At 34.6% G+C, this 23,689-nt stretch overlaps 1 non-coding gene across 1 annotated transcript; it reads right to left on the bottom strand.

The window, feature by feature from the left end:
* Window positions 1-22,634: 22,634 nt before the first annotated feature.
* LOC141636589 (small nucleolar RNA R71) lies at window positions 22,635-22,741 on the bottom strand. Its single transcript, XR_012541195.1, has one exon. It is a non-coding gene; the product is annotated as a small nucleolar RNA R71 (small nucleolar RNA).
* Window positions 22,742-23,689: the final 948 nt, after the last annotated feature.

Consider the following 23,689-nt stretch of genomic DNA (forward strand, 5'->3'; position numbering starts at 1 on the left):
TAGGAAATCCATCAAGTTAATCATGCAAAGTCCAACCATGTAATCATGTGAAATCCAACATTTAAAACATAACAAGCCCAAAAGAAGGAAGTATGTAAATTCTCCATATAAATTATAGTGAACCCAATTTATAAAATATAATGAGCGGTAGGTGAATAAACGTTTCATTTCTCATTCACATGTTACTTGAACAAAGTATAAATAACCGATAACAAATGAATTAACTAATACGGAACACGAGGCAAAACGTAAACAAACCAAAATCCGAAGTACCTATAAGCATATACGAGTCAACAAGGGAAAAATTTGGTCATGATACGAATAAAAAGCATAAACAACCATCATACACAAAGGATATATATATTTATAGAACTTGAAACGGTAAAACGCGCACCATTTACTCATACGGACTCCGAATCGAGTGATTCAAAAGGCTAAACCACCTAATTTTTCGACGCCGATCCATCTGTCATATTTTCGGTAGCATTAGAAGTCGCACCAGTCAGATACAATGGTTTCCAGGCCAACACGGGTCACCCAAAATACTCTCAAAAATGCAACTTTAGCAAGCTAAATAGAACCGTCTCAAAACTGAAAATTTAAGCAAGTAATGATACTAGTGACATATAACAACAACCACATCTACTTACCCGTCTCATAAGAAGGCCAAAGATACCATCTTTACTCAATTTAAGCAAGTAAAACCTTGTATAAATCCATCTTAAGCAACTACACATATAGTCTCATAAGAATCACAATTACTAGCTTATAACAATAAAACATAACATATAAACATACAAATGACATAATACCGAGTAACCCATCACCGTTACCTCATTATTTCTTCAAAATGCAAGATTCTGACTCAAAACCATGCCGGTTGCCCAAAAGGAAGCTCAAGAACCGAGTTCCCAAGTAAGACCTTGAAAATCATGCCATAAAAGTCACGGCCAGCAGCAAGGGTGAGGGAAATTCAAGAACTTTCTTACCTAGGAAGATGGAGGGCGAGGAGAGGAAGAGATAGGCGCGAAAATCGTTGAAAACCGATAAGAAACGAAGGTTTTATGGCCATTTTAGTGAAGGAGGTGGAATTTGTGTAACAATGGTGTTTTATGTTTGTTTGTTGAGGAAAGTTGCTCAAACTTTAGAGTAGAAGGATGAAGATAGGGTTTTGTGTGTAGGATTGGTGGAGGGGAAGAAATAAAAGAAAGGCGCAATGGTCATCCTAAGCCCAAAACTTTAAATTGAGTCGATTTTCCACTAAAATACGTTTTAAACCTACTACAAACTTAAGACGGATATTTTTATTAATATTAAAATTATTATACATATAAAGCCGCATTTTTATAAAAATGGATTTAAAATATAAATAAAATAATAAAATGGCTAATTAAATTATAAATGCCAAAATAGAAAATTCGCGGGTGTTACAAGCTGCCAGACTGAAAGATCAGCCTTTGTCTTTTGAAGTTTCTTCAATAAATGGTCAGCAGATGTATCTTCGCCATCATTTAGTGTGACGACATTGGTGTCAGTAGTTGGACCGTTAGCAACTGGACCACCCATTTGTCCATGAGTGACATTTTGATATGGACGTCCCAAGTGAGTTAGGTGGTCTACATCTTGATCTTCACTAGTCTTGACTAGAGGATGTTCTTTGAGGTAAACATCTTCATCGTCTTCCGCCCATATTCCATTGACGATACTAAGCTCTCTCGAGCTTATGATTTCAGCTTCTAGGCTGATTATTTGCTCGACTAGATTGTCGGTTACTGCGATCACTTCTTGCATTGTGGATCCTTGAGATAAGATTGGAACCATTGGCATGTCTCCCCTAGGTATAGTGTTTTGATTACGTAGGGATGTCACTGCGGCTTCTATCTCTGAAACTTGTCTACTTACACCCTTTGTACATGCGATAAAATCAGCGATAGTAGGGGAAATGGTGGAATAACTCTCCTCATTTTCTAGTGCATTGACATCATCTTCAGCCGGAGAAATGAGGTGTGAACAATCCAAGGTGGATTCCTCATCTGTGATCATCAGAATTCCAAGAGTATTCTGAGTATTGCTAGGCTTGCTCGCAGGAGGTATAGGCAAGCGCCCATCTTCAATCATATCCTGAATGGCATGCTTCAGTTTGAACCAATTATCTGTATCATGCCCTTTGCCTCTATTGTACTCGTAGTAGGCATTCTCATCCTAGAATCTAGACTTCTTCTCTCGGTCAGTTGTAGGTCCTATGGGTTGGAGTTTCCCTCGTTTCATCAATCTTTTTAGAGCATTGGAGTACGAGTCACCAACGTTAGTGAGCTTTCTCTGCGGGTTATTCTTCTTAGTAGATGATTTGATAACGTTGACCTCGTCGGTCTTGCTAGTGGAGCCATAAGAACGACTCGTTGTGCCTTGATATCTGCGACCTACCATTTTGGACAAGAGTCCTTTACATATGTCGTCTTCAATTCTTGTTCCTAGCACAGTTAAGTCTTTGAAAGACTTTATGTTTTGGTACCTCAGATGGTTCGCATAGATTGGCCTTAAATTTTCCACGAAATTTTCAACAAGCGTAGATTTCTCTGGGCATTCGACGAGTTGTGTGCTAGTCTTTCTCCACCTACTTAGGAAGTCAGTAAAACCTTCTTTCTCTTTTTGGGTAAGAACCTCTGGAGTGCACATATTGACTTGAATCTCAGCATTATCTGCGTACTGTTTGGTGAACTCAATTGCAGCACCATCCCAGGTAGCAACTTTCTTGTGATCCAAGGAGTAGAACCATTGCTTAGGAATAGTATCAAGAGATGTAGGAAAGATCCTTAAGAACATCTCTGGCTTAATGCCTTTGATAGACGTATAATCTTTGAATGCAAGAATATGGTTCAAAGGGTTTTCGTGCCCCTTAAACTTCGGGATGTCAGTCATGTTGAAGTTAGTTGACAGTTGATCATTTACTGCCTCATATTTGCGACTGTTTTCCCTATAGATGTCATCCCTCTTGAGATACATCAGTTGCTCCTCCAAATAGTGGAGTCGCTTTTCAGCTTCAGTAGGACCTGGTGGAAGATTGACTTCTGGTTGTTCAAAGGGTGGAGAATTATCGTGCATGAGCGCGTCGGGAATGGGACCCTCTGTAGGAGAAAGTCTAGCTTCTACAACGACAATACGCCCTTCGATAGCGTTGAGGCGAGCATAAGCTTGGTCTTGGCTTGTCTGGAGACGAAGGAGTGTAGCTAAGATTTGATCATTACCATTTACGAGTTGTTCGGGTTCACCATTAATGCTTCCTTGACTAGTTTCCACCATTTTGGACTGAGGATAAGAAATCGACGTCGAATCAAAACACGATCGACCATTTTTGCACACTTACTCAAAAAAGACTCGACTCGTGAAGTGAGTGTGTGCCACTGTATCAAGTGGGATTTGAAAATGATAAATTTTGAAATGTTTGTCCTAGATAACTGTAGTGTAGTTGTAGCAGTGCTGACTCGAAGTGAGTTTTGAAATGGGTTTGAGGCCCGAAGTTTGACTTGACATTTGGACAGAGTTTCGGCTTATTTTTGCGTTGTTTTAGGCCATTTTTGAAAATGTTTATACTTGAAAATGGATTTTATTTTACAAAATTGCGTCATGGTTTTGTTTACAAATGGTGATCACGTATATGATACAAACACATATGGGCATTATAATGGTATGCTGAGTGCATTTAAAGGGTTTTGGTTTAAAAAGGTGGGTTGCCATACCAAGCAATCAAACCCTGATCTGTGGAGAGGTCCGTGCCAAACATGAGTAAGGTCGGTTCCTAGTCCATTTCCTCGAGTAGTGAAAGCTCTCGATACGAACATGAGTATGTACCGCAGTATGGTTGACGTCAATCGTTGTCCATCTTTAGGCCCAGATAGGATTTGGACCGTCCGGACGGGACGATTGGTCGAATGGGTTGGTTTAGGGCCTAGGATGACCAAATGAAACGACCTAAGAAGGTCGAATAATGAAAATTGACAACTGCCTCGTATAAACTATTCCCTAACCTTGTTCAAGTTTCACCCTAGGTAACACGTAAGTGTATCATCCCCAGCGGAGTCGCCAAACTGTGGACATGGGCCACCCGCGCCGCGCGCACCCGCGCGTTGGTTTCAAGGCGGCGGCACTTCTCCCACGGAACCTTGGTTTGCAAAAACACGTCTTGGGGCGTTACCGATTTGTGAGGCATTGAAACCGGTGAAAGGTTGAATAAGCCTGCATTTGTAGAGTCGCCGCCAATTTATTGTGGAAAAATTAGAAACCGTTCGAATACCTCATGCCATGTCAAGACACAAAGTAATGACATAAACACTAAGAACTCGTTACCCTTAGCATTCCATGTCTAGAATGACTCTCGAGATGCCAATGGACACGGATGTCCAGAGATAGATGGAGTAAGGGGTGAGGGTACGTATTAGGAAGCTCTTTAATTCAAACACCTAATCCTGCCCGCCTCGATAGCGGCCTCTACTAATGATTAGGGAAGTTATTCATATTTGATATGTCGTCGATGTAATGCATGCAATGCAACAAACATAGATTAATCGTAGCATGTGAAATTAGATTATGTCGGTTAACACGTGTTTTAGCAAACAATTTGGTCGAAGTTAGAAGTTAGATTCAATACATGTGAATGCCATATAATAAAATCATGCATAGTAATAATTGCGATAAATGAATGAATTACAATAATTAAAATTACAAGGAGTACAAGGTGTTGGAGTAGTTCTCCTCCACAATAGTGCGTGACCATATAAAATCTCATTAAGGAATATGCATGGGATATTCAATGGCAATACTAGTCAGCTGATCAACGTATATCGGTAACGGTTGGCCAACTAGGGTTTGACATTCCTGTCGTGAGACAGCGGTGTTCAGCTGATCCCTTTCAGTCACACCTAAAGGAACGAGCCCCAACACGAAAACTAATTAATAAATAGAGATGCAGTTTAATTAATCCCTTGATAAATTGACTAAGAGTTAGTCGGTTATTTAATTTAGAGAGATATCGAGTTTAATTAATCCCTTGATACAGTTTAATTAATCCCTTGATAAATTGACTAAGACAGCGGTGTTCAGCTCCTCCACAATTTTTATTTAATTATGCGATAACTGAATAATAAATTATTTGAGATGACAATTAATGATTAAACGGTTAATTGTTAAATTAGTACTAATTGTCTAATGTGATTAGTATTGGTATGTAAAATATATGTGTAGCTGTACACGTATATTTACAGAGTGTTTTATTCAAAATTAATCGGGAATTATTTAAACATAAAACGATGTTTGAAATAATCATTACACGTATTTGTGCGACAAATATAAGAAATGTAATGGACCCGACTCGGTCACATTGGACCGTATACATTATGGATAATTGTGCATAAAACACAATGATTATGCACATGCCATTTTTGATTGGGTGCACTTCTCATTGTGCTTTTGTTCTTACCTATACCAATGTGTATTGGGCGGAATAAAATAAGAAAAGAAAAACACTCCACTCTCCCTCCTTCCAACCGTCCAACCCTCCCTTTTTCCACGTAATGCTTTGTTCATTTTTCTTTATCTTTTGCATGTGGAGAAAAATAAAAAACAGTTTATCTCCCTAAAAACCAAAATATTAGAAATCACATACTAAGCGTTAGTATTACAAATTTAATAATTTTTACTAAGTGTTAGTATTATTTCAAAGGTAATCTTACAATATATCTAGTTAATATTTGTAAGGTTTTGGGTAAGTTCTTGGGTGCAATTTGAGAGGAGGCTTTCTTCATTGGAGGCTTAGATTTATGGAGGATCTTGCCATATATTGAATAGCTCAAGAACAACCAAGATGGTGATCTTAATTGTGCCCAATATTACCATTCTCAATGTAAGGAAAATTGTTTTCCTCATCATTTATATTTAAAATGCTTATATATTACATGCATAATACATAGATCCAATGATTTCTAAATTAAAGAAATTTTGATAACCTAATTAGAGAGGTATAATTAGGGATTATGGTCTTTCAAGTGGTATCAGAGCTTGGGCTTGTATTATGCATGTTAAATTTAAGCATTTTAATCTAATTATGAGATAATTTTAAAATAAAAAATGGTGCTAAAATGAAGATTTTTGCAAGAAAATTTTGCATGCATACCTTCTGATCTCAAATGGTTTGTGGTCAAATTTGGTGAGTTGTGGAATTATTTTGGTTATAGAAAACCGAGTCGAAAATATCGTATTTTGGTGAAGAGGTTAACTAAAATAGTTAAACTTAGATTATGACCTTGAAATTGTTATATGTTATCACATGCAATTTTTACAAATTTTATGTAAAGTTTCATAAAAAGTTATGAAGATTTGCATTTTTAATGATTTTTAATGGTTTAAAATCGATAAAAATTGATTATTTTATTCAAAAATAATGAACGGATGATAAAAGTAAAAGTTAGAAAAGTTTTCACACTTTTTGATGTTTATTGGATTTTATTTGATAAAAACCGATAAATATGGATGTTTTTGTTCATAAAATTAATTCGAAATTTTTGGACTTAATTTTCGACCTTTTTAGGTCCCTGGAAGAGTTCCAGTATGTACAAAAATTTTATGTCAAAATTTTGTAATGGTTAAAATTATTTTTGTATTGTTTATCAAGGTCGTGATAAAAACCGATTTAAATAACCCATGGATAATATCAATTCAAACTACTTCTTATTAACAAATTAGTGTTGACTAATTTTGAGTTCTAAATCAGTTTAGACAATTATTTTGAGCTTAAATGAGATTTAAGTGTTGATTATTGATTTTTAACGGGTAAAAATCAATAAATTCCGCAAAACCAAGCATTTTTTTAAAAGATTATGCTAAAGGGGCGATTTTGGCATGAAAGTTACAACATTTTATTTATATTTTTTATTGTTGAATGAATGAACGTTATTTATTTAATTATTTATGCAATTATTTTACCTAGTATGGCCTAGTTTATTTTTAATCGTTATTTCCCGAAATGTATGGGAATAGCGATTTGTTTGTAATTTAAATACGATCTCGTATCGTCGGTTTGTAATTAATTAATAGTATTTATTTATTTAATTAATTAATGTATAATAGGAATAGCTATGTAATTTTATTGTAATAGTTATTTTTACTGGCGTTTCCAAAAGACGGAATTTACATCGAGACGAAATCTATTTTTGAAAAGGTGTTACAAATTCCACAAGAAGGAGCCACTTTTGTAAGATGTTCCTATGAAGAGGCAAGGGACCAAGAAGTTGGTTTCCGATATGTAATAGTCTAGTTAATTTGATTAGCTAGGTGGCCATACTAGGATTTATCCGTTTTTGCATGTTTTATTTATTTTATGCTAGTTCATCATGCCGAAATCGCCACACATGCATTTTATTTGGTTTCATGCTTTTATCTTTCTATTGTCGATTTAAAGTTATCGAAGATTCACCTAGTTAGTTCACTTAAAGGAGAATGATAACTAATTGACAAGATCTCTCACATTCTTTTAATTTAAAATTGAGATTAGCCTTACGAATTATTAACACCTATGAATCCCTTGTTCATTAGAGCCACGCTCGCCCAAGCAGGGTGTTCTCTTTTTACCTCGGGTATGTAGGGTGATAAGGGTCATCACGCGCCAAAATTGGTTGGACTCAACGGGGTATAAGACGGTCTTGTATTCCAGGGCTAGTAGATGGGTTTGTTGAAATCCGTTGACCAAGAGTTCTACAGATAGAATTAGTCAAGCGTTGACTTACCGAATTTAGATAATTATGGGATGTTTCGCCCAAGCGATGCCTATTTTTGTCTAAAGACGGATCTTGGAATCATTTATATAATTTAGTGAGAGATCATTATATAAATGGACTTGTTAAAAATGTTTAACAAGTTTTTATAACATTGAATGTTAATTTTTCTTATTTTTTCGTTCACTCTCATAAATGTATTTACTATGACATCACGCATTTCCTCCTCCTTTCATCCTCTATTTGTTATGATATTCGTTTTGTTATTTCATTAAAAGCGGTTTCTTTGAAGGAATTTGATAGCAATGATTGGAAATATGATTTACCAATTCACCTACATAAGATTACAACGATTTTTTGCGATTATTCTACAACTTAACGTCCATACATATTAAAAAAAAAGGGTTTCATGTGCCAAACTCTTATTACGAGTTTAAATAGGAGTCACATTTTATCAAGAGTGTCTTGATTTCGAAATTGACACCTCCGTCATGATGATGACATATTAGTTTTAATTAATCAAGAGTAATTCAAAAGTTTGCAAAAAGAGTTTTCAAAAACACAAAGAATACTCCAATATGATACCGTCAAATGGCTCACTTCGAGAAAGGCCAAATCCATTGTTTATGCGCTAAAGAGTTTAGGCATATGATGACAATTGAACGGTTAGGTAGTCCTGAAAGATTCATTAATCTCTTATTAGACCCATCTAATAACTAAGTGTTAATTAGTTTAGTCATAAACTAAAAGGAACTTATGCATGCACAACAATTTAAATAAAAGAGAAGAAATTTAGACATTCTTACAAAGAGGGCCGAATAGGTTTATACTCAATTGGTCTCCTACCAAATTAGTCTTCTTAAGAATAATCCAAATGCCCCAAAAACCTTAGATCTAATAGCAAGATCTACACCTTAAGGATTTGTACCAAGGAAATCCTTCTTAAATCAAATACTAATTTGATATTAGAATTAGTATAAGACAACCTTAATAAAGCTTAATATTATTTTGGTTACTACCTTTAGTAATAATAATATTATGATTATGTGAGTTTTCTTCTTAAGAATTTTTACTATCTTAGAGAGAAGTATATCTTGTTCTCTAGATCATGAATGGTAAGAATGAATTAGAGAGATGTAGGAAATACACTACTTGAAAATGTAAAGGGGGGGTGGGGGGGGGTGCACCGGTTTTGGCATGGGTAGAGTGCCCAATACTTTTGCATTTTTCTCTTCTCAAGAGTGTAGGTATGCATACTTATGATTAGTAGGTAATCATCATGTTACCCACTAATTAAAATAATTAAAGCACAAATCCTCCTACCCCTTCCATATTCACGTCACATTTAGATAAAATGGACCTATTTTAACTTTGTCAATTGTCAATTTTGTGTAATATGACATATTGGACATGTTACTAGACATTTTGATTAAATAATGTATTTTTAACTAATTAAAAATCATTATATTCATAAAATAAATCACATACAAAATTAACTAGTAATTCTTGATTACAAGTACTTAAAATGGGTCATTCAATTATAAATTACAACAACTTGTATTTATAATAAATCATTCATTCTTATTTTAATTCTTTCATAAACAATAAATAAATCTAAGTAATAAAACAATTTAAATTACTTTGACCGAATCTTATTTAATCAAATCACAATAAGATACGTAACCCAACTCATAAAATCATTTGTCAATATTAAGGAATTAATTAACTTGTATCAGTATACAATTAATCAATTATCTATTAAGAATGTTTCCCTAGAGGTATGACCTTAAGGAATCAACTGATCACCACCGTCACACGACAGTAATGTCAAACTCTAGTCAGCCACTCATTACCGATTAATGTGGATCAGTTGACAATAAAATATTACTTTCCCTTTAGTATTCTTAATATGAGATTTAAACATGTGATCGCATTATTGTCGAGGACACATACTCCAATAATCTCCCACTTGTCCGCGACAAGTGTGCGTCACCAATTCTCTTGTCCAATTACTATCTACCACTCAATGCAAGGTGTCTTGCAGGCCGTACTTGCACTTGATCATATCATGAGTGTTTTCCTCGATCTGGAGAATAACTGTCTAACCGGAATTATCTACCATAGATACCTTCCGAGCGTGGCCACACATTTTCAGTTCATTACTCCTCGAGTGGCCTTGAGATATAAGATAATCCTGACGGGGATGGACAATTTCTATTGTACTCTTCCCTTCGAATAGCCACAGCTCATCATGACCCAAAACATGCCCATTAGACCCCAATTATGAAGGTCGCTGAACATAAATCAAAGTCACTCTGAAACTGTGCCATCTTAGGCGAACAGTCTTTAGTCAAAGAATCGACTCATAAGAATACCATAGTAGCTCTCGCCACGACCAGACTATAAAAATTTCCAGAACTCTATAAGCGGTCATTAGCCCGACAGAGTGCCCCATACAGTCTGCCTAGGTGATCAACTAGTCATCCCTCATGACTCTATGGCACTTGAACTTGCCATCAATCGCATCACACTCTAGTTACTTCGAGACGTCACCTCATATAAGCAACTAGGGGCCGATACTATGTTAATCCAGTTCACTTTAATAGGGTTCAACGTTGTCCTTACAACCTATTTGAATATAATAAAGTAATAAAAGAGTTTTAATAAAACTCAAACGATGAATGTATTATCACATATGTAAAATTGATACCATATCAATTACTACATAATCTATAATCCATACTCAATATTGAATACAACTATACATCTCAACTCAATTGAAATGGGATGACTTATCTTGCTTAGCCTATGAAAAGGCTTTGGTTAGCAAGTTTTAGCAACACTTTGTACTTTCTCTAACCTTGTACCATTTCCCTTTTTATAATCTTTAACATAACAACCTTTTGAGTACATGTCCAGATCCAATCTAGAGATAGGTTCCTTAGCCTTGGAATTACTCCCACTGTCCTCACAGTGTGCAGGGATAGGACCTTCGGTTGTTGGAACAAACTACCATGGTTCCTCCAATTCATAAAACGGAATTCTAATAACATCCCTTCCTACTTGCATTTTTCATAATTGCAAGTGTACTCAATTTTCGTTGTAAATCTCTCATTTTTCTTCTACCTAGAGCATATCTAGCAGATATCCTCCTTAATTAATATAGCCAAGATGGTTCTCTAACCATCCTAGTGTGATTAGAATATGGTTATCGTGTAACTGCTTCCACATAAATCCATATCAATTCTAATCACTTAGCTTCATTTCTTTAGTGCTCCAAGAGAACTAACCAATGAACTATGTGGCTATATTGAGACTTCTATCAAAAATTCGATTTGTAACTTTTCGTCATACTCCAAGTATACGAAATTTAAGAATGGTGATACATCTAAGCGTAATGAATTAATCCCGCAGCGGAAGCAAGTGGATTCAATTTCTACATGTTCAATACCTTTGAACTTGACTAGACTCGTATCAATATAAGAATATTCATTTAATGCTAATATCCTCTCAGAACTATCTTTATAGGTCTGGATACCTTAGAGATGTATTATTCTTCTCCTAAGTCTTCCATCATTCACAATGATCAATATTGTTGGAAATCATATTTTAAATATCACATATTTTAGTTTAAAGTTTTAGTCATAAAAACTTAAGGGTATTATGCGTGCAAAGCATATAATTAAGTGTAGAGGAAAAACCGGTTCCTTACATTGAATATTTCGGTTTATGGGCACAAGTAAGGTCTTCTACCTTCACTTGTTCTTGAGCTATGATGAGTAATATGATGATCCTCCAAAGACTTCAAGTATAGATGCCACTCCTCTTGATTGCACCCAAGATTATCCTTTATCTCTACTAAATAATATGTGCTAGATATTTGTTTAGTAGTTTACCTTAAAATTGATTACTAATACTCATATATTACATTAATAATATTAGTAATGTGATTGAACAATTTGGATCATCATTTCTCAAGTTTTGAGAGAAACATGAACAACAATAAGAGAGATGAATGCATTAGAATATTAATGAATGGTTAGAGACAAAATGAAAACAAATTCCCATCATAAAAAGGAAGGGAACCGTGAAAGAGGAAGGGAATGTGCCAAAATATGGCATCTCCTTTTTCTTTTTCTCTTTTCTAAATATGTAGGTGTGTAAGAAAGTCGTGTAGGTTTGTAAGGCTAGTCTACAATAGCCATAATAATATATTATTTATCACATAATATAATATAACCCACAATTCACTAAATACTCCCTCCATTTCGGTTCATTCACATAATATGGACAACCATTTTATTTTGTCAATTTCTCATTTGTCACACAATATGTCACATGTAGTATGATATATGTTATTAATTAATTTAATGCATATTTATCACATAAATATCATTTTATAAATTAATTAAATTACATATAACAAATTGACTAGTGATACTTGATCACATAAATAAAATGGGTCATTTAATTATAAGTCACAACATCTTGTAATTATAATCAACCATTCATTCCCATCTCTATTGTTTCTCAAACAATAAACAATTTTAGTAATAAAGCATTTTTATTACTAAAATAAATCTTATTTAATCTCATTACAATAAGAAATAATATTCTCTCTCACAATTGAATTGTTCAGTTTTAAGGAATTGATCAACTTGTATCGTCATACAATTAATCAACTTTACAGATAAGGGCATCATCCTTTAGGTGTGACCTTAAGGGATCAACTAACCACCACCGTCCCACGACAGTAACGTCAAACTCTAGCAAGCCAATCGTTACCGATTAATGTTGGTTAGTTGACTATATAATAGAATCATCCCTTACGTATTCTTAAAATGAGATTTAAACATGTGATCATCATGATCGACAATTGTGATCGCATTATTGTCGGGGACACTCCAACAATCTCCCACTTGTCCTCGACTAGTGTGCGTCACCAATTCTCTTGTCCTATTACTATCTCCCACTCAATGCAAGGTGTCTTTCAGGTCGTACTTGCAAGTGATCACATCGAGAGTGGTTTCCTCGATCTGGAGAATAACTGATTGACCGGAATTATCTACCATAGATACCTTCCGAGCGTGGCCACGCATTTCCACTTCATTACTCCTCGAGTGGCCCTGAGATATTGTTTTAACCCTGATAAGGGGGTGGACAATTCCTATCGCACTATTCCCTTTGACTAGCCATAGCCATCATAACCCAAAATATTTCCATTTGACCCGATTTACGAAAGTCGTAGTAACATAAATCAAAGTTAATCTGAAACCATGCCACCTTAGGCGAACAGTCTTTAGTCAAAAGAATCGACTCATTAGAATACTATAGTAGCTCTCGCCACGACCAGGCTTTATAAATTTGCCAGAGCTCTATAAGCGGTCACTGCCCGACAAAGTGTTCCTAACAGTCTGCCTATGTGATCGACTAGTCATCTCACATGACTCTATGGCACTTGAACTTGCCATCAATCACATCACACTCTAGTCACTTCGAGATGGCACCTCATACAAGTGACTATGGGCGAATACTATGTTAATCCGGGTTCACTTTAACGGGGTTCAATATCGTCATACAACCCGTTTGGATGTAACAAAGTATAATAAAAGAGTTTTAAAGTAAAACTCGAACGACAAATGCGATTATCACATATGAATCGTCAATGCCTGATTATGATTTCATATTCTATAATCTAATTTTATCTTGTATGTAGTTGTTCTCTCAATCCAATTGAAATGACATGACTCGTCATGTTAAGCCTATGAATAGGCATTATAAATAGGTCTTAGCAACTCCCTGCTCAACCTTGCTACATACTTGTTTTCCTTTCGTAATGTATACATTTGCATTACAAAACTTTCTGAGTACGTGTCTAGATCCAATCTAGACATAGACTTTCTTGCCTTAAAATAGCTCCCACTGTTTTCACGGTGTGCGGGACTCATCACTCTTGCACATCCCATGTTTGCAAGTGTACTCAATTTCCGTTTTAAATATTTCTCATTGTTCTTTATTGCCTAGAACGATTATAGAAAATCTATTTCTTAAATAACATAGCCACTATGGTATCTTAACCATCCTAATGTGTTTTGATTATGGTTTTGTCGGAACCCATGCGCAATCTCAATTGTCAATTGTCATTTGTGTAACACTCTTACACAAAATTGCATCAAAAACACTTTGCTTTACATCTTTAATGCTTCTTCAAGCATTTAAGGGTAATCTTTATGTCTTACTTGGTAACTATTACTTAAATTCGATTTGAAACAATTCATCATACTCAAAGTATATGAAGTGTTATACATCATTTCCTATTTAATTGATTCGGCAGCGGAAGCAAATGGAATCAATCAAATATGTTCAACTCGATTGAACTAGTCATGAATCTTATCAACATAAGACTCCTTATTTGACATTAATATCATGTAGATTTATCTCCATAAATCCGGATATTTCTCCAAAGTCTTAAATCATTCGCAATGATCAATATGTCATCCATATATAAGACTACTAAAATTTCCGTAACTCCCACTAAACTTCATGTATAAACACAACTTCTCGACTTATCGGGAAAATCTTTTATACCATGATCAAATAATTGATTCTAACTCATTGATGTCCTACTCAAGTCTATCTCTTAAGTTCCACATTATCTTAGGATTGCAAAAAAAAAAAACTCATAACATGTATCGAATACATTTCTTCTTTGAAGAAGTGGGTTTTTGGATTCAGTTGCTATATATCTCATAATGAAACACAATCCCTAAGAAGATCCAAATAGACTTAAGCATTTCAACTAGTGCAAAACCCTTTGCCACCAATCAAGCTTTGATATCTCTCTTTGATATCCAACAATTCCACTTGGAATTTATTTCGGATTTTCATGGCTCTAAGCCTTGTATTGATTTGTGACTTAAACACTCTCATGTAAGTCATATGTTTATTACCTTCCAGAAGTAATTAACTTGAATCAAACAATTTCTTTGTAAGTTGTAAGCTCTTTACTTTCTAAAAGTAACACGAATTCATCATCTTCAACAAGTGATGAGTTCAACCTCCTAGGTTTCGATGAAACAACGTCATGTAGCCAAGAAAAACCAGTTTCTTGCGACATACAATTTTTGACACAATTCTTTTGTGGCTCTTGAATATATTCTCCCACTCTGTCTTCTAGAAATAAACTCGTATTCTAGAAAGACAGCTTCACAAGCCACAAACTCGTTGTACTCGTGATTATAGTAAGGAAAAATGAGCATTTGTTTCTTGTGAAAACTTACACGCATGGTACTCTACCATTTCATATCTCATATGATTCATTTTAGTTTTAGTGGAAAAATAATTTAGACAAATGATAAAATCCCCAAAAGGATCAAGTAACTCAAAGTAACTTGATTGAAGTCCAAACCATATCGAATAGCGTTTTGATTTCTTTATCCAACCACACATTATCCCATAATGCGTGCTAAGAGAGATTAATTTGTGATACTATATCACATTTCCTTTGGCTTATATCAAAGTCTTCACTTTGAAAATCCCATCACGTTCAAATCGTGCGTTTTTGAACTCTTTGTACTTCTTCATAGACTTCTCTTTGCACCTTATCAAGTGAACACTATCAACTTAATCGTCGGTAAAAGAAAATGATAAACATTTCTCATTAATGATTTGCATACTCAATCTCCTTTTCTACCAAAAGGCACGAGAAATCTTGCTTTGAATACAAGATACACATATACCATAAGATTAACAATCTAATGGTTCCTAGAGTACTCGGTAACTCTTTGCGTTTATCATTCCATAATTTAGATTAAATCTGGGTTACCAATATGAGTCTTGCATCATCTATATGGTATATCATTCTAGCTTGGTTTAGAATAGAATCACCTTGATTTTGGGCTAGCCATAAATCAAATCGCGGTGTATGGGGTCACAAAAAGTAAAACCTCTTTTGTATCTTAAAATTATATTCTTATTTAGGGTCCATGTACTTAATATTCCTAATTAAGGTACAACTTTAAACCCAAAACTAGATTGAGTACACAATGACTCTATCTCTCGACATTATTTGATGCTAGTCGTCATATTCTAATCATCCTATGTATCGCATACAATGATGAAAACCACCATCGGTTTCTAATATTGACAAAATGATACTAGCAAACCTTATGTCAATCAAATAAATAAAGAACTAAGTCTTATTAGATGTCCCACAACTAACTTGCTTATTCTTAAACAACTTGGGGTAGTTTCCATTCTAGTGTCCAACACTTTCAAAATGGGAACTTTTATCGGTCGAAATTGATAGGTTTAATAAATTTATTCCCAATAACTTTACTTTTGCCTTTATCTTGTCAATTCCTTTCCAATCTTTACTTCCTGAACCTCGTACTTTCTTAACGATTAAGAGAATGCTCCCACTCATTTCAATGAATATTTGCTTAGAGAAGCAAAAATTTAATTTTATGAAGACTACTCTTCAATTTATTCGTTTAGTCTTAAAACTTTTATTGAAGTAGTGGTTGCGTTATTTTGGTCAATTACGATTTCTTACAAATCTAATTACCAAAACAATTTAACGTTTCAAAGTACTTAATGCAATTAAGTATATGAATAACTATCCATTGTAATTAGACATGTTAGTCAATAATCAAAAGCCTTTTTGATAATGAATAACTTCTATCTACACTTTTCACAAAAAGATCTTTAGCAATGGTTCATATGAGGTTTTAGAAGCAAATTCATATTTGTCTTTAGTTACGATGTTTTAATGGAGATTTGAATCAAAAATCGAAATGATATCGTATATGAATTGTGGCAAAGAAATAGAACAATATGATAACGGAATAGTGGAAAATTTAACATTTATCGTTTTATTAATACTTGTAAATAACAAGTAAAGTATTTACATAGTGACCTCTACCCAACAATGATAAATGATTCCAAGATCCAAATTCATATTAACTTGGGCATCGGTAAAGCCGAATACAACCCTCATCAATATAACTCGGTGGATTAACTCTTTAATCGATTCTACTTTTAGAACTCTCGGTCGATAAAATTACATTAATATTTATCTTTAGCCCGAAACACATCCGGCAACCGTCGAGAATACTTTCGTTGAGTTCAACCCAAATTTCGAATAATTGTGTCCATGATCCAAATTTACATCAACTTGGGCATCGGTAAAGCCGAACACAACCCTTATCTTTATAAATTCGGTGGGTAGACATTTATCACCCACTTCCCCTACGTAACAAGGTTTGTACTCCGGTAGGGCCGAGTGCACTCCCTCATGAAATAGGTTTTCATGGTTTCTATTTTTTGGTAAGGCTAAGTCTCAATTGTTTATTTTAGCGAGAGGTCATGTCAATTTATTATCTATCACGTTTTAAGTGAACTAAAGCGGTGAACTACGAAAATTGTAATTGACACGGTCGATAAACTCGGTTTAAAATGCATGTTTAGTTATGGCGATTTAGCGATGCATGCAACATATAAATAAAATGCAACAACAACATCAGAGCCTTAATCTCAAAATGATTTGGGGTCAGCTGACATGAATCATCCTTTCGAACTGTCCATGGGTGAACGCACGCCTCAAAATGCGAATAAAAAAGGGAAGATGAAAAACAAAAAGGAAGAACGAAAATGTAATGGAAAGTCAAGGTAAACTTAGGGGTTTTAAAATCGAATTCCGTCTTTCTTTTATAAAAACTTAAAATTTAAATCGAGAGTAACGATTAAAACGATTTTTAAAAACCGAAATAGAGTTAAGGCTCCAGAATGAACCAGGTAAAATCTATAAGAAAGTGGTTGGTGAAAAAGTGTAATAAAGGAGAGAAAAATAAATAATTTAATTTTTTAAATTAAATAAAAAAACATTAAATCTGTCTAAAAAAACATCAAATACTAAAAATCCACATGTATCCTTTCCCTCCATTGTGCCCTCTCCGTCACCATACTCTCCTCAAGCCCCAGAACTCTCATATCGTGCTCTATCACTCTCAACCATGTCTGTCTAATAAAATAAAATGCAAAGCATAAAAATAAAATCCTAGTATGGCCTTCCTAAAATAGTAAATCTAATAAACTATTACAAATTCGGAAACCAACTCCTTTTGGTCCCTTGAGCTTCGGTCTTGGCACGCGTCTCGAAAAAATACTTTCTTTGATGGATCGCCTTCTCGAGTGGCGCCGTCTTCAAGGAACTCCGGAATAATAAAATTAAAAAATGAATTACATAATTCCCTATCATACATTTGTAATTAAAATAAAAATAAATCTATAAAATTACAAAACGGTGATACGAGATCACAATAATTACAACCGAATCGATATTCCCATACATTTCGGGTAATATCAATTAAAACTAAGGCCATATTAAGTAAAATTACATAATTCAAAAATTACATAAAATTAAGATATGACAATCATAAATAAAATGCAGCATTATAATATGTATAAATATGCTAGATTTTATGCTAAATCGTCTTTAAAGAGCCAATATCGTATATTAATCGGTTTTTACGGATTTGCATGATTTAACCTTTTAAAATCACAATAATTACATAAATTCATATTTATGTACAAGTTAATTACCCTAACCATCTTAGGACTCAAAATTAGTCTCCACTAACATTTAACAATAATTAAACTTGATTTCTTAATATTTTTCATAAATGGACCCAAAAATACAAAATTTATGTTATAAACCTCAAATTAAATCATAAAAATTTCAAATAATTTCAATATTTAAAATTTAAACTCATGAAGATTCTGGAAAAATGCCATGACACTCATAATGTTCAAAAATTAGGTTAAAAATTTCAAAAATTTATCGAGAAAAACAATGTTGAGGTTTATCGTTTTTAACAATTATGACCATAAAAATATGAGAAAAATTTTATTCATCAAATTTTCACTTTTAGATCTAAAATATATAATAAAATGCAACATGTGACATTTTTCCTTTAGTCATGAAGTACGTTTTAGCATTATTACTAATTATAGTCACTATTTATGTGATTTTTCATCAAAAATTCATAAATCATGCATAAGGACTTCATTATAGCCAAATGTTTTACACACATCTTGTAAAGTTGCATGTGACAACATAATAAATTTCCATGACCAGATTCAAAATATAACTCATATTAACCTATTTACCCATTTAAATACGATTTTAACTTAAAAAATCCATATTTCGAGCAAAACAACTCATTTTATCATGAAAATTTACAGGCCATCAGTAGATAATATATGTGAAACATATCCAAAAACCACTGAATAATTCGAAGTTTAGCTATTTTTCGTCCAAAAATGACATTTTTATCATAAAAATCATATTTTAATGCCAATAATACATAAAATGAACAATAAAAATCCATAAATCGTCCCATATGACCTAAAATCCATTTAGGACCAGAAACTTGTAACATTCAAAATTATTTCGTGATTTATCAACATAAAACACAAATTTCAAGTTTTATTTGTTAATCATATTATCTCGGAAAAACGATCCCGATCTTGCATGCAACAACCATAAAGCTCTGATACCACTTGATGAAAATCATATTTTAAATATCACATATTTTAGTTTAAAGTTTTAGTCATAAAAACTTAAGGATCTTATGCATGCAAAACATATAAATAAGTGTAGAGGAAAAACCAGTTCCTTACATTGAATATTTCGGTTTATGGGCACAAGTAAGGTCTCCTACCTTCACTTGTTCTTGAGCTATGATGAGTAATAGGATGATCCTCCAAAGACTTCAAGTATAGAAGCCACTCCTCTTGATTGCACACAAGATTATCCCTTATCTCTACTAAATAATATGTGCTAGATACTTGTTTAGTAGTTTACCTTAAAATTGATTACTAACACTCATATATTACATTAATAATATTAGTAATGTGATTGAACAATTTAGATCATCATTTCTCAAGTTTTTAGAGAAAGATGAACAACAATAAGAGAGATGAATGTATGTGAATATTAATGAATGGTTAGAGACAAATTGAGAACAAATTCTCATCATAAAAAGGAAGGGAACCGTGAAAGAGGAAGGGAATATGCCAAAATACGACATCTCCTTTTTCTTTTTCTCTTTTCTAAATATGTAGGTGTGTAAGAAAGTAGTGTAGGTTTGTAAGGCTAGTCTACAATAGCCATAATAATATATTATTTATCACATAAAATAATATAACCCACAATCCACTAAATACTCCCTCCATTTCGGTTCATTCACATAATATGGACCACCATTTTATTTTGTCAATTTCTCATTTGTCACACAATATGTCACATGTAGTATGATACATGTTATTAATTAATTTAATGCATATTTATCACATAAATATCATTTTATAAATTAATTAAATTACATATAACAAATTGACTAGTGATACTTGATCACATATATAAAATGGGTTATTTAATTATAATTCACAACATCTTGTAATTATAATCAACCATTCATTCCCATCTCTATTGTTTCTGAAACAATAAACAATTTTAGTAATAAAGCATTTTTATTACTAAAATAAATCTTATTTAATCTCATTACAATAAGAAATAATATTCTCTCTCACAATTGAATTGTTCAGTTTAAGGAATTGATCAACTTGTATCGTCATACAATTAATCAACTTTACAGATAAGGGCATCAACCTTTAGGTGTGACCTTAAGAGATCAACTAACCACCACCGTCCCATGGCAGTAACGTCAAACTCTAGCAAGCCAATCGTTACCGATTAATGTTGATCAGTTGACTATATAATTGAGTCATCCCTTACGTATTTTTAAAATGAGATTTAAACATGTGATCATCATGATCAACATTTGTGATCGCATTATTGTCAAGGACACTCCAACAAATATGTCCCTTTCATATAAGACTAATAACACCACATTACTCCCACTAAACTCCATGTATAAACAGAAGTACTCGACAATTCGAGAAATGTTTATCACATGATCAAAACATACTATTCAACTCTTTGATATCTACTTAAGACTTCCTCTAAAGTTCGCATCCTACTTTAGGATAGTTGCGATTTACAAAACCTCATGCAAGATGATTTTAAAATCCAACTATATCAAATCATATCCGAATACAATGAAGTATTGTTGTTGCGTGCAAAATCCTTGCCACCAACCAACCAATCTAAATAAACATTTTCATGTTTATGTTTGCTTCGGACTTTTGCGGAGTTGAAACTAGATAAAGTATCATAATAAGTTACAGGTTTGTTATTTTCTAAAATAACATAACTCCTTTCTACTTAGATTTCGAAGAAATATTTACTAATTTTGACAAGGAAGGAACGTCTTCCTACATCTTATTCCCAGTTTGTGGCTCTTGAACATTTTCTCCCACTCGGTGTATAAGAGATAATTCAGTATCTTTATTTGTTAATCTTATTGCTGTCATTATTTCTAGTATGAGTAGCTAAACCCCTTGTGTTAGGATGTAGGGAATCTGTAGAAGTAGGCGGTATTAGAATAGTAGACCTAGAACGCGCCATGGTCGATCGACTGGGTTCCTTGGTCGATCGATCGGCCACGTGAGACATGCTTCGTTTTAATTAATTTAATTGCTATATTTGACGAATCGAGTGCACTTGACTAGTTGAATGTTTAGGAATTGACCGACCCAATAAAGATCGAAAGATAGGGAAGGGAGATAGCCTACCTAATTAAGACGACTAGATTAATGAGATCGAAAGATGATTTATTTTAGCCTTTTAAATCTCTTTTCAGGACGAAAGTTAGCATTAGTGATATTAGAGACCTGTAGCGAGATCGGAAGATGTTACCTGTTAAGAAAGGACCGAGAGGACTTCTTATTTTCCCGTCTCACGTGTTTGTTTTAGACCTACCTAGTATACTGCCGCCGAAACTATAGTGAACCGACCATCTTAGCACCCTTTTATCATTTGATTTCATACATTTCTTTAGTTTTCTTTTAATTTCATTGCCATTACAATAAACCAAAAAAAATCAAATCCCCCTCACATTTGTTACCTTAGACTAGAATTAGACATCTATTAATTGCATCACCTCCCTGTGGTTCGACCCTGACTGCCACTAGCTATAGTAGTAGTTTGGACTATAAATTTTATTTTTGGTGCATAAAACGACAGGGATCAAATTTTGGCGCCGTTGTCGGGGAGGCAATTGTTTAAAATTTTTAGCTGTTTCTATTTTTAGTCTTTCTCTTAGTTTAAGGGACATTTGTTCCTTAAACTATTCTCATATTCTACTTGTAGTTTCTTCTTATGCGCAGGTCACAGGGTGGTGAGTTACTACCGTTCAATCCTGAGATTGAGAAGACTTTGCGTGAGTTGAGACGATCATCTAGAGTATTGCCGACAGAGGAAGAGCTGAGTACTCTGTCTAGTTACTACGAGAACGAGCTGTTTGAGGAGGATCCACCTTCGTCACCTATTTCTATTTCTTCAGCAGAGACTGTCACATCTCCAGACATGGCTGAAGAAGCGAGTATAGCCAGCCACTCTGAGCCGACAGCTGAGAATCTCTATAAGGGGTTTGCATTACCAGGGACGGATAAAAAATTCGAGCCGAAACCGTCCTATATCAACTTGGTTGAGAGAAACCAATTCGGGGGAGCTGCAAATGAAGATGCAGCTAAACATATGGAGACATTCATTGACTACTGCTGTTCCATACCCCCACCAACCGGTGTGACCCAGGACCAGGTGAAGGAGACGATGTTCATATTCTCTCTTCGTGATGCTGCAAGGGAGTGGTACCGAGACCTGGATCGAGCTGCTAACGAGATCACTGATTGGAAATCGCTAGCCCTAGCATTCTACAAGAAATATTTTCTGCCTCGAAGACCAATGCCATTAGAGCTCAGATCACGAGCTTTAAACAGGGTCCTGATGAGAATTTTCATGAGGCATGGGTCCGTTTCAAGAAGCTGGTGCGAACTATTCCGCACCATGGGTTCGAGAAATGGAGCCTATGCAATCAATTCTATAATGGGCTTTATGACGATCAGAGAGCTTTCTTGGATGCGGCAGCTAATGGCAGATTCCAGGAGAATGTAGGAGAAACTAAGGGGTGGAAAATTATTGATGATTTGGCCACCCATAAAGCCGAGTATAGAAATTCCAGGGGAAATCAAAGGAGAAGTGCTGAATCCCCTTCTGTAGCTGCATTAGAGGCTCTTACGACGAGATTTGATAAGTATGAGTTGAGAGGAGCTTCAAAAGGAGGGATCTATCATGTGAATGCTGTTTCAGACGGTCCTTTCGTCTGCAAGAGATGTGGAGGAGAAGGACATGTTTCAGACAACTGCAGCATTTCCTATGAGTCTTGTTCTGCTTTTCAACATTATAGGCAGACAAACACTTATTTTGAGCCGAATGTCCATTCGAACTTGAGGTGGAGTAGCCAAAATGTCCTAAATCCGACTCCACCTCCACAGCAGCAGCAGCAGCATAATTATGTGCTCCCTCATAAGCAGCAGCAGCCATATCAAAAGCCTCCGTATGTTCCTCAATAGCAGCAGCAGTCCCATGGCTCCGATTTTGCCGAATTGAAAAATTTGTTGCTGAAAGAGTCTCAAGCTAGGGAGGACGGGATGAAAATGTTGGAGAGTGAAATTGCTCAATTGGCTAGCAAGAGTGCAACAAGAGCTCCGGGGCAATTACCGTTGCAGCCGCACCAAAAAGAGACCCTTAATGCCATTAGTTTGAGGAGTGGGTCTACCCTTGATGGGGCCGCTATGGTCGAGGAAGCTACTGGAAAAGATGAGGCGGAACCAAGTAAGAAGAAGGCTGTAACGAATAATAGCAAGAAAAAGACGATCAGCAGGTATGTTAGTCGATCGACTGACATACCCGATCGATCGACCGATCCATAAAAGTGACACAACTCTTTCTCTGTAGAAGT

The sequence above is a fragment of the Silene latifolia genome, chromosome Y (genome assembly GCF_048544455.1).
Source record: "Silene latifolia isolate original U9 population chromosome Y, ASM4854445v1, whole genome shotgun sequence".
Taxonomy (NCBI): domain Eukaryota; kingdom Viridiplantae; phylum Streptophyta; class Magnoliopsida; order Caryophyllales; family Caryophyllaceae; genus Silene; species Silene latifolia.